The 10,401-nt window shown below is 37.8% G+C and overlaps 1 protein-coding gene and 1 long non-coding RNA gene across 3 annotated transcripts in view; both read left to right on the forward strand.

Annotated features, from left to right (window-relative positions):
* The first annotated feature begins 232 nt into the window (after positions 1–232).
* Positions 233–6,392, forward strand: LOC102769496. Its single transcript, XR_001512440.1, has 2 exons — positions 233–671; positions 4,581–6,392. It is a non-coding gene; the product is annotated as an uncharacterized LOC102769496 (long non-coding RNA).
* Positions 6,393–10,170: 3,778 nt separating this feature from the next.
* The window catches only part of LOC102769983 (guanine nucleotide-binding protein G(I)/G(S)/G(O) subunit gamma-11), a 3,987-nt gene continuing 3,756 nt past the window's right edge, over positions 10,171–10,401 (forward strand). Inside the window, exon 1 of one of the 2 annotated variants that reach the window (XM_006779216.2) lies at positions 10,171–10,237. The gene's annotated coding sequence lies outside the window, so the exon portion shown is untranslated. The remainder of the gene's footprint in view (positions 10,238–10,401) is intronic. The other variant, XM_015558344.1, reaches the window with a different exon arrangement.

Below are 10,401 nucleotides of genomic sequence, written 5' to 3' on the forward strand. Positions count from 1 at the left end.
TTTCCATTTTATTGGTGCCTATTTCAATCCCATACTTATAAAGAATTTGTAATGACACTTTTTTATGGTTCTTTGTTAATACCAGATTAAATACTCTAGTGATTTAAGGGATTAATGGGCAGTCCTCAGAATGACCTTAAACAAACTTAAACGGCATAAATCATATAGTGGAGGGCTTTGGAGCTGGAGATGAGGGTAGGAAATCCAAATTTTGATACTGTGGGGAAAAAAGAAAAAAAAACACAAGGAAAAGAAGGAGGATCTTTGGGTATTTAAGATTACCTACTGACTACACTGACCTCCCCTCACAAACCTACTAGCAGGTGTTTAGAGTCTAGTGCTTGGTTTAATCATATTAGTGAAGATTATAAAGAAGCTTTAAAATCCCAAGACTGGTGTTCAGTGCTAGGATTGTTCGGAGAGCATTTGTGAGAAATTGATTATCAAACACACAGAGAAAGAGACAGTTCACTCAGCAAGTGAAGAGCTGAGGGAAGGGTTGGCTAACATTGACTTGAAGCAAGTTCCACAATCCAGGTGTATGAACTAACTTTCTACCTTTTAGCAAGAAAAGGTTGCCTGCAGTCAATATGGAAGAAATGGCAGAAAAGGAGAGACTGAGGAAGGAAGTTGCGCAGCTCCGCAGAGAAGCGGCACTGGAAAGAATGAAGGTAAATCGTTTTCTTTTGAATTATATTTTCAACTAGAGATACTGTAGGATTGGCCAGATTAGAAACCACTGAAAGAGCACAGAATTTGCTACCCCCAAATATGCCGCTTTGGTATAAGGATTACTTTAGTCTGATTAAGTTGAGAAACAGCAGACACAGGAGAAGCTCTGAAAACGTAGCAGAAGTTGCCCTTTGGTAAGAGATTTTGACATTTATAAGGGAAATCTCCATGTGTGAGGGTGTCTCCTCTCTGTACCTGGAAGAGGAGGGTGACTAAATCTCTAGAAACTATTATTAAGGGAGGTAAGGACTTCAGTCTGTACAATCTTATCCTAGTTTGCTGTGCTTTGCCTGGGAACCTCTCATAAAAGGTCCTCAGTCCCACCCTCCCACCCATCTTTTATCTTCAGATGGAGGTGGTATATAAAGAGCTGCCTTGGGCCATTTTGGGGAATTACTCAGTTTTCCTGAGTATCCCCATGTATACAGAAGGTATACATGTTATTAAATGTCTGTTTGTTTTTTTTCTATTAATCTGCTTTTTAAAAATTTATTACAAGGGCTTCTGAGCCAAGAACCTAGAAAGGTAGGGGGGGAATTATTTTTCCGGCCCCACACCATTCACTGGAGAGGTTCAATGGAGTTAAAAATAAATTGTGCAGGTAAAAATTTATCAGAGATTAAGAAAATGAATAATCACAATTATTTCTTGATTTAGGTTTAAATCAAAGAATTGGCAAACTATTTTCCATGATCCAAATCCAGACGTTGCCTCTTTTTGCATGACCACTAAGTTAAAAATGCTTTTACATTTTTAGAGTTGTTAAAGGAAAGAAAAGAAAAAAAAAAGAAAAGAAAAGCAACGAATATGAGACAGTGACTATATTTTAGCTAAGCAATAAAATAAAGTAATGCATATTGGCCTTTTGGCCTTTTGTTTTTATCTTTCTAAATTGAGAAGCTTCTCTTTATTTGATGCAAATCTTTGATATTGTTCAAATACTCTTAACCAAGAAGTCATCGCCTCTAGTACTCTCATAGCCAATAATGAATGAGTACATTCTATTCCTTCTTTAGAAGCATAAATTAGTTCAAGCACAAGAACTCATAGTTCCTCCCAAAAACATCTGACAAGTCTTGGAAATGGTTATCAAGAATTTTCTGCCATTAAAGGAGAATAAATGTCAAAGGCATAAAAGTTCCCATGGAGTTTAGAAAATGTAGATATGTATTTTAGATTTGCTCATTTTAGGAAAGTTAGTATAAACAAAAGCTCCTTCACAAGTGTAGTGATAAAAGTATATTTTTATATATTTTTTAAAAACTCATTTTATCAGGCCAAAGTGAAAAAAGGAATGTATTATCTTTAAACTGTGCTCAATACTCTTATTCCCAATAAAAATAAGAATTTTGGCTTTTTTGATGTTTACAATTATCTCACACTTCCCTGTTTCCCTTCCCATAGAGGCAAAATGTATTTTGCTAGAAAGATAAAATTAAATCTATACACAGCAGAAAAGCTTGGAGCATAACCAAAAAGTTCAAATCGTTACCTTTTAATTTCAGGATATAAAATAAAATTTTGGAGGAAAGGAGAGTTATTTTTCTCTTCTTTACTTAAAACATCCAAAAGGTGTTTATTATTTATATATTCAGGATTGTGGTTTTTGTAGGCAATTTGGCTGTCTTCATGTTTATTATTCACTTGTGGCAAGTTCACCTAGGAATTTTTACTTGTAGTAAACAGCGCATACATCACCATCTGTCGGGTTTTGGGTTCCTTTTTCTGTTCTTTAACATCTTCTTACTCTTAGAAGTCAAACTAATTTAATCTGAGACTGCCGAACACACACACACACACTCACACACACACACTCACACCACAGAACCTCCAGGTCCTAAACCCAACACTCTGACAGAGGATGACATAGTGTCATTACAGGATGGCTAAGTGGATGGGCTCTGGAGCCATATCTCTGGTTCAGATTCTGACTCCACGACTTACTCCCTGTGTAACACTCGCCTAAGTTATCTAACTTACCTGTGCCTCTGTTTCTTCTTCTGTAAAATGGGCATAGTGACAACATCTAATGCAGAGGGCAAATGGGAGGAAAAAATGGGATAATATATACAAAATTCTGAGTGCAATGCCTAGTATATGGCAAGTACTTTCTACCATTATTGTTTTTTTTAATTGCTATTAATATCTATGAACCAGACTGGTCCATAATATGCCTCGACCTATTTTGTTGTCAGGGCTGCAGTATGGTCAGCCAGCCAACTCTGCATCCAGTTCCTAAAGCTGAGAGATTTGCAATGATTATAAGTCAGTGCAATAGGCAGACTAAAGATAATCTTTGGAGTGATGGCTAAAAATAGCTACCATTTTACTGAGCATCTTCGTATGCCAGGCACTTAATGCAGCTAGTGTTGCTCTTGCTATTTCATAGAGGAAGTAACTTAACTGGAACTAAGATACATAGTTGGTCAGAGGGCAGAGCCAAAATTCAAACCTGGAGTGGCCTGAATCCATTGTGAATGCTTTCCACATACCATGTAACCCTGAATTAAGCCATATGCACTGATAAGAAGCCTCGCTGAAATAATTTTAAACACATACATTCATATAGAGATCCTAGCCAGACGCTGTCAAAGTCCTGCATTAGGACAGCAACTTAAACCTCTATTCCTGACTTCTGGTTGGAGCCAATGGGCTGGTGTTAGGAGGAGAGGAAAAGAAAAGTGAATTTAAATCTCAATTTTGAATTTTTGAGGAAAAAACCAAAGTGAACCAAAATGACTGTATATTTCAAAAGTGTTTATAAACTTCACATTTCATTCTATGAAGGAGCCACATAACTGATGCCTTGCCCCAGTTAGAAATGATTTGTTCTGCGATGTAAATAATGAGTTTGCAGAGTTGTAATCTTACAACTAATGTTGCTTGGAATCTGTGTCCAAAATTGGCATAAAGATTTTATTTAAAAAAACAAAAGCAAAATTGGTTACATAACTTATGAAATGACCACTTAATGGACTGCCAAAAATGAAGTTTTTTGTGTTAATGTCTTGAATGATATATTAAGTGAAAACAAAGCAAGTTGAAAGTTAAACAAATGAATACCTTGTTCCCATATGTACCTATCAATGTACACACACACACACACACACACACTTATATTATATATGTATAAAACATTGCCTCTCCCTAAAAGATATGTTAAATGGTACATTAGCAGGCTCTGGCTGTGTCCGTTAAGGTCCTAAAGCCTGATTCTTCATAATGGTGCAGAGGAATGAGGAGCAAGTTTATAAATGAAACAGCTTATTCAGTTCAGCGAATATTTATTTACTGAGCACCAACTAAATGTAGGCTCTGCTCTACATGCCTGGGATCCGTGTAAACAAACCAGCCAAAGGTGGCCGATCCATTGGAGTTCACCTTCAGGTACATTGTCATGATCAATCACTGTAGATAGGATTAAAATGGAATTATCTGTGTATACTTCTGAGATTCCAGCAGGGGTGATAAGCCTGGAATGTAACAATTATTCATTCCCTCCCACTTTTACAGGTCACATTTTTGGAATGAGGAAAAATATTTCATTAATATTCCCTCTGGTGACATTCTTGACTTGTGTTGCCAGCTGTGTTCTGATCTCTGTGTCTGCTGGGAGCCCTCAGCTGGAGTGTGGCCAGCTGTTTATTCTCTGCCAGGAGAAACCCAGGAGGGGAGGGGAGGGAGCGGCTATTTCCTCTTCTCTTCTAAAAAGTACATAAGTGTGGACAGAAAACAGAATCCCATTAGAAAGATAGAACACACAGAAATTAGTATTGTAAATACATTCCTGGATTCTGCAGTTTTGTATATTAAACCAAATGAGTCATCTCTCTCTGCTTTCCTTTAAGGTATCCCAATGTTGTGAAGACCTGCGGGAGTACGTCCTACAAAATGCTGCCAATGATCCACTGCTGAAGGGTGTCCCAGATGACAAAAACCCCTACAAGGAGATCAAGGGAGGCTGCGTGATTTCATAAAGAAATAAAAATAAAAATCCCTGGAATATCTTGAGCTTTCATGACAACATTCATTTTTCATCCTATGTCATAGTATCATTAAGCATGTGAACGAATTTTAAAATTCATTAGTATAAATCTTTAATGAAAATTGGCATGTGATAATGTTAAGTCTATGTTTTAATATGTTTATTTAGCACAGAGTCTAACGCATAATTGACAATAATGTTGACTGACCCCTTTCTTTAACAGTAACTACTGTGATCTATGAATGAGTCTGTATTATGTTGGTTGCCAGCATTTAGTTACTGTTTTATGTTTCTTCACTGCCTTTTCAACACTCATAATATTCCATCTGGAAATTTCATGGGTAGACTTATATATCTTTCCAACCTTTCTCTTGCTTACTGAATTAGGAAGTCTGTTCTTTTGATTCATAAGACTGATCTTTGCAGAATGTGTGCTGTGAAGATTTTGGATGTTGATGGTTTGTTTTCTGTTTCTCTTTATCTTTCAACCCAAAGCAAGCAGTGATGGTTTTAACATTAACCTCTTCCTCCATTCTTACCAGTCCTAGTTGTCATCAATGACGTGACTTTCCCCTGGAATGCCAGCTGGCTCGAGGGTTCAGTGTATGGTCACAGGGCACAGCAGGTGTAACCAGCACCAGAATGAGGAGGATGAGAAGCCAGACAGCTCGGGCTCTGGCACTCGACTGCCTAACTGACTTTGGATAAATGACTTAAGCTGTCTGAGTCTCAGTTTCTTCTGCTGTAGAATAAGGAAAGAAATGGTGCTATCCCCTTTGTCCTGGGGATTAACTGTGATACTAGGGTGACTATAGCACTTAGCATTTTGCCTGGCATAGAGTAAGACCCACTAGGTGTTAGTTTATTACTGGGAAAGGAACTGGACTACATGCATAGCATCCCCATGATAACTCTCACCAGTCCCATCGATAGAAGGCAAGACGATAGAAAGGTAGCTATCCGCCTCCTCCTGCTAGTCGATTTCCTCCTAGCTTCACCTTGAGTCTGCCTACGCCTGACCTCACTACCTTTGCGCTGCTAACGCCTCTGCTTCTGTAACAAGTGGCGAGTATTAATAGATAACTAGATGACTATTTTTGCTGCGAGTATTTCCTTGTTGCGCTCTTACATTTACAGTGCTATTTTTGTAATAGATTAGAAATGCTAATTATTCTTTTAAAAAGATAAGAATTAACTATTATTTTTTCTGAAAGAGATCTATTATTGTATGAATATTTAAAATCGCTAGAGCAAAGATGAATATATGGAAGAAAGCCTTATAAATGTCCTCTATTATTATTAACCCTACACACTTCCTGTTGTCAACACACTTAAATATTAAGTAATCCCTCACATGACTCCCCATCTTTCATTTTCTAGAGTTTAGTCCTGCAAATCCCTCCACCTGAAATGTTCCTCCGCTCCATCTCATTTCATCTTTTGAAATCCTATTTCTCTTCTGACGCTTAATAAAAATTATCTCCTCTGTCCCTCACTCTATTCCAAGAGTAATGTGTATTGTGTATCTCTTAAGTGATTTTACATTATTGTGCTTTCTCTTCTTGTAGCTTGTATAGCTGTCTTAATTTCAATAACATATTGTAAATTTCCCAAGCCGGAAGTTCCATTCATTTGTGTAACTGCTAAATCAACTAATAAAGTCTCTAAAATTTAATTGACTTAAGTGTTTAATTTAAGGATAATTCAGAATCTTATTGGCTTACTACTTAAATCAGCAGTAGGGTAAAATTCCTATTGCTTAAAAATACAGATTGTCAGCGGGATTTTGAGTAAGATAAAGACCATAGGAAGGAAGTATAGAGAAAGATGGTCCAGGGAGAAGGAAATGAAATCATGGCTGTCCAGAGCCCACACAACTACAAATGGCAGTAAATTATTCTTTCCCCCCAGAAGTTGTTAGTTCAGGGACACGGATTACTAGGTTAAATGGAATGAGGTAAAACTAAAGGAAAACAAAAAATACTTCAGGCATAGCCTTAGCATTTGGCTGCTCAACAAAACTACCTGATATCACTAGTGAGAATGGGCAAAGTGACATACTTTCTATATCATTTGAGATATTAGCCCTTTCAGGGTGTTTTGTATACATAGGTAAGTTTTAAAGTTTTAGTAAGAAAAAAATTCACTGTAATTTTCATTTGGATTGATTGATGTTAACCACATTTTAAAACAAGGCTAATATTAAACTTCCAAATCTCCTAAAAACATGTGAGGGAAACTATAAACCGAGTAATGAGAATGACCAATTATATGCAATGAAAATTAAAGTCTTGTATGAACGTAATTGGTGAAAGGAATAATTTTGATACCACGAATTATTAGTTGTTAAGGTAACTGGAGCATCAGACTTCCCAGTGTTTCCCTCAGGAAAAGGAATCTTATAGGTCAGTTTATGAAAATGTCAATGTGATAGTTATGATACATTGAACCAAATGTTAAATGAACCAAGAGTGCACGAAATGTATGTTAAATACTTTCCTTAAAGAAATCATCATTTTAATGGCCTAAACAATCACCACTTACTTTATAAATTTTAGAGGAGCATAATTTGGGAGGTAACCACATTTATTTACCCTAACAAAACAGACGCAAAGAGAATCTATGTTTTGCAAAGATCACAAGATTAAAAAATCTTCTTTTAACTCAAGTTAGTATAAAATCAACTCTAGTATAGCTGCCCTCAAATTTTTCTTATGATTTTCTTTATATGGATTTTTAACAACATACTTAAAACATCAGAAAAATAGTCCAAGAATTTTTTTTTCTTTTTTTACATTCCAAGGTAAGTATTTCATGGCCTTTGCTCTTTTATATTCTAAAAGTAAAACTAACCACATGGTTAATATTATTTTTATTAAACAGATTTCTTTTTTAAAATTTTTATGGAACCAATGATTTTTTTAATTTTTAAAGTACAGTTGACATACAATATTGTGTTAGTTTCAGAGGTATAACATAGTGATTAGACATTTATATAACTTTCAAAGTGATCATCTCACTAAGTCTAGTACCCATCTGACACCATACATAATTATTACAATTTTATTGACTATTTTCCCTTTGCTGTACTTTACATCCCTCTGACTGCTTTTTATGACTGGCAGCTTCTTTAAAACATTTGTCAACAGGCGGTGGGATAATAAAAGTTTATTTCTGATTACACCTGTCATTTTCACTGCAGAATGGTTTCTACACATTTTGCACACTAACTTTGATTTAGGGGTTAGTAACACAAAGTATATGTAAAATGTTAAAAGTACATTTGGATACAACTGATATGGCTTTTACATTTGTTTATCAAAAAAATTTTGCTGATAGAATATTTCTGCAAGAATACACAAGAAATTACTTGCCATGGTTGCTCTGTGGGAGGTAAATTCCATGCTTAGGAATAGGGACTACAGCCTGTGTGTGTGTGTGTGTGTGTGTGTGTGTGTGTGTGTGTTGAAGCATTCCTACCATTTTACCACTTAAAACCAAACAACAAAACATTTTTCAGAAGATTGTGTGATCATGGAACTTTCCCAATTCATTTTAGTTCAAGCCATTTACTTAAAATATATTAGCATATGAATTATTTGATAAGAATAAAACTTTTAAAAAATAGATTAATATATATTTCATCTCTAATTTAAGTCTCACAACACTGTGGAAGAAGTTAAAGAACCATTATGGATTTATAAATATTTTTCACTGCGTGCAACCAGGTGATTTCACTGGAAAGAAATTTCCAGACCAAAATAGCTCTATTTTTATGATTTGGAACAGACATACTGACATTCATTTACTTAACCAATTTATTTCATTTGGATGCTGCTGCTTATTTAATTTAGGCCACATTAACTACTTTCACTAACTTATTTAAGCTATTTTTAACCAACCTTTTCAATTTAAACAATGGGGAATCCAAAAAAAAATGTATGGGTTCTGGAAACATGAGTTTTTGTCTTGGCTCACAGCTCACCAACAGGGAACACTCCATCAGTTGACCTAATGTCCTTGAGTCAGGGAGATCCTGGAATGTGTGGTATTTCTAATGCAAAAAAAAGAACCTCCTGACATTTCGTGAAAGTGATGTATCAGATGTAGAGACATAAATACAATTAGAAAGGAAACATACCCTAGCTAATCCACCTCGCCCCTGCCCCATCGCATATTTTACACATTAAGAAAATCAGGCCGAAACCGGTTTGGCTCAGTGGATAGAGCGTCGGCTTGCGGACTGAAAGGTCCCAGGTTCGATTCCAGTCAAGGGCATGTACCTGGGTTGCGGGCACATCTCCAGTAGGAGATGTGCGGAGGCAGCTGATCGATGTTTCTCTCTCATCGATGTTTCTATCTCTCTATCTCTCTCCCTTCCTCTCTGTAAAAAATCAATAAAATATATTTAAAAAAGAAAATCAGAATCAGGGAGGGGAGGGGGGAAGGAGTAACCTCTCCAGGGATGGCCAGTGTCAGAGCTGCAACTAGAATCCGGGAGCACTCAGCAAGTAGATCACTGTTTTTTGGACAAACAAAACCTTTGCTTACAAAATGAGGAGTGACTATAGCTACGTCCAAGTTCCCTGAAATAATTCAGTTAATGCCTCCACTCTTAACTTGAATTTGACTCAGTCAGCAGTAGGTCATCGCCGGAGAGAAAGGGAAACATCTGACTGCTTGGGAAGGTTTCTCACATTCATGCTTTATTTTTCTTCTCATTCTTTAAGCAGCACTAACAAGGTTTTCGTTGATAGTCCAAGGGAAAGGTTTTATTGCAGGCAAACATTTTTCACATCCAGTCACTTTTCCTGGCTTTTCAAAGTGGCAGCTAGATGAATACTGCTTTCCAGAAAGGGGAGAAACCAACACTTTGTGAATCAGGAATTCGCAATCCCCGGTGTCAAGTGTCACCCACACGTTGGCAGATGGAGTGGAAGAAATCTTTCGGGGGAGAACATTAAGATTCTTGCTCTCTCCTCTGGTATCATCCACTTACCGTTCAATCATGACAAAACACTCCCCAATACAAACGCTGCTATCCAGGATGCAGATCATTATTTAATGTCAGAAAATGCCCCTGCAAACTGTAACTAAGATCCATACCCTGGTCCCCCTTTGGTCCCCAAATGTGGGTCAAAGTCCTTCCCAGTTCCTTAATACACTGGAGGGCCAGACACCAACAGCTGTGGCGGGTGTTTCCGAGGTCACAGCCCAGCTCCATTTTCCATCTGGGACTTCTCTCCGGCGCCCACAGTTCCCCCAATACGTGTGTGTAAGTCACTGGGAAAAGCTACGTGCTGATCCTTTGGAAACTCTCGGAGAAGTGAAGAGCTGTTATTTCCTGCAGGGTAGTGTCCCCCTTTCTTGCTTCATAAACAAAGCCCGGATATGACTTGGGAAAGGGTAAGAAAGGGGGGGAAAAAAGGAACAAAAAGTAAAACGTTTGTTTTTTTTCTCCAGAGGCTAGCGCAACCCCAACCCTTGGGCCCCAGCCCAGGACGGTCCCCCGAGGGCGAGGTGGGGTCGGCAATCAGGCCCGGGGCCCTTGGGCTGAACCCTCCCCGGGGCTCCCTGGGACAGGCCTGCTGGGTTTGGGGGGTTGGAGAGCGCGATTGGGGGTTTTCAGCTCTCGGGACGGAGGGCAGGGCTGGCCTGAGGGGCCGGGCGAGGCAGCAGCGGCT

Source organism: Myotis davidii, unplaced genomic scaffold, assembly GCF_000327345.1.
Source record: "Myotis davidii unplaced genomic scaffold, ASM32734v1 scaffold187, whole genome shotgun sequence".
Lineage (NCBI taxonomy): Eukaryota > Metazoa > Chordata > Mammalia > Chiroptera > Vespertilionidae > Myotis > Myotis davidii.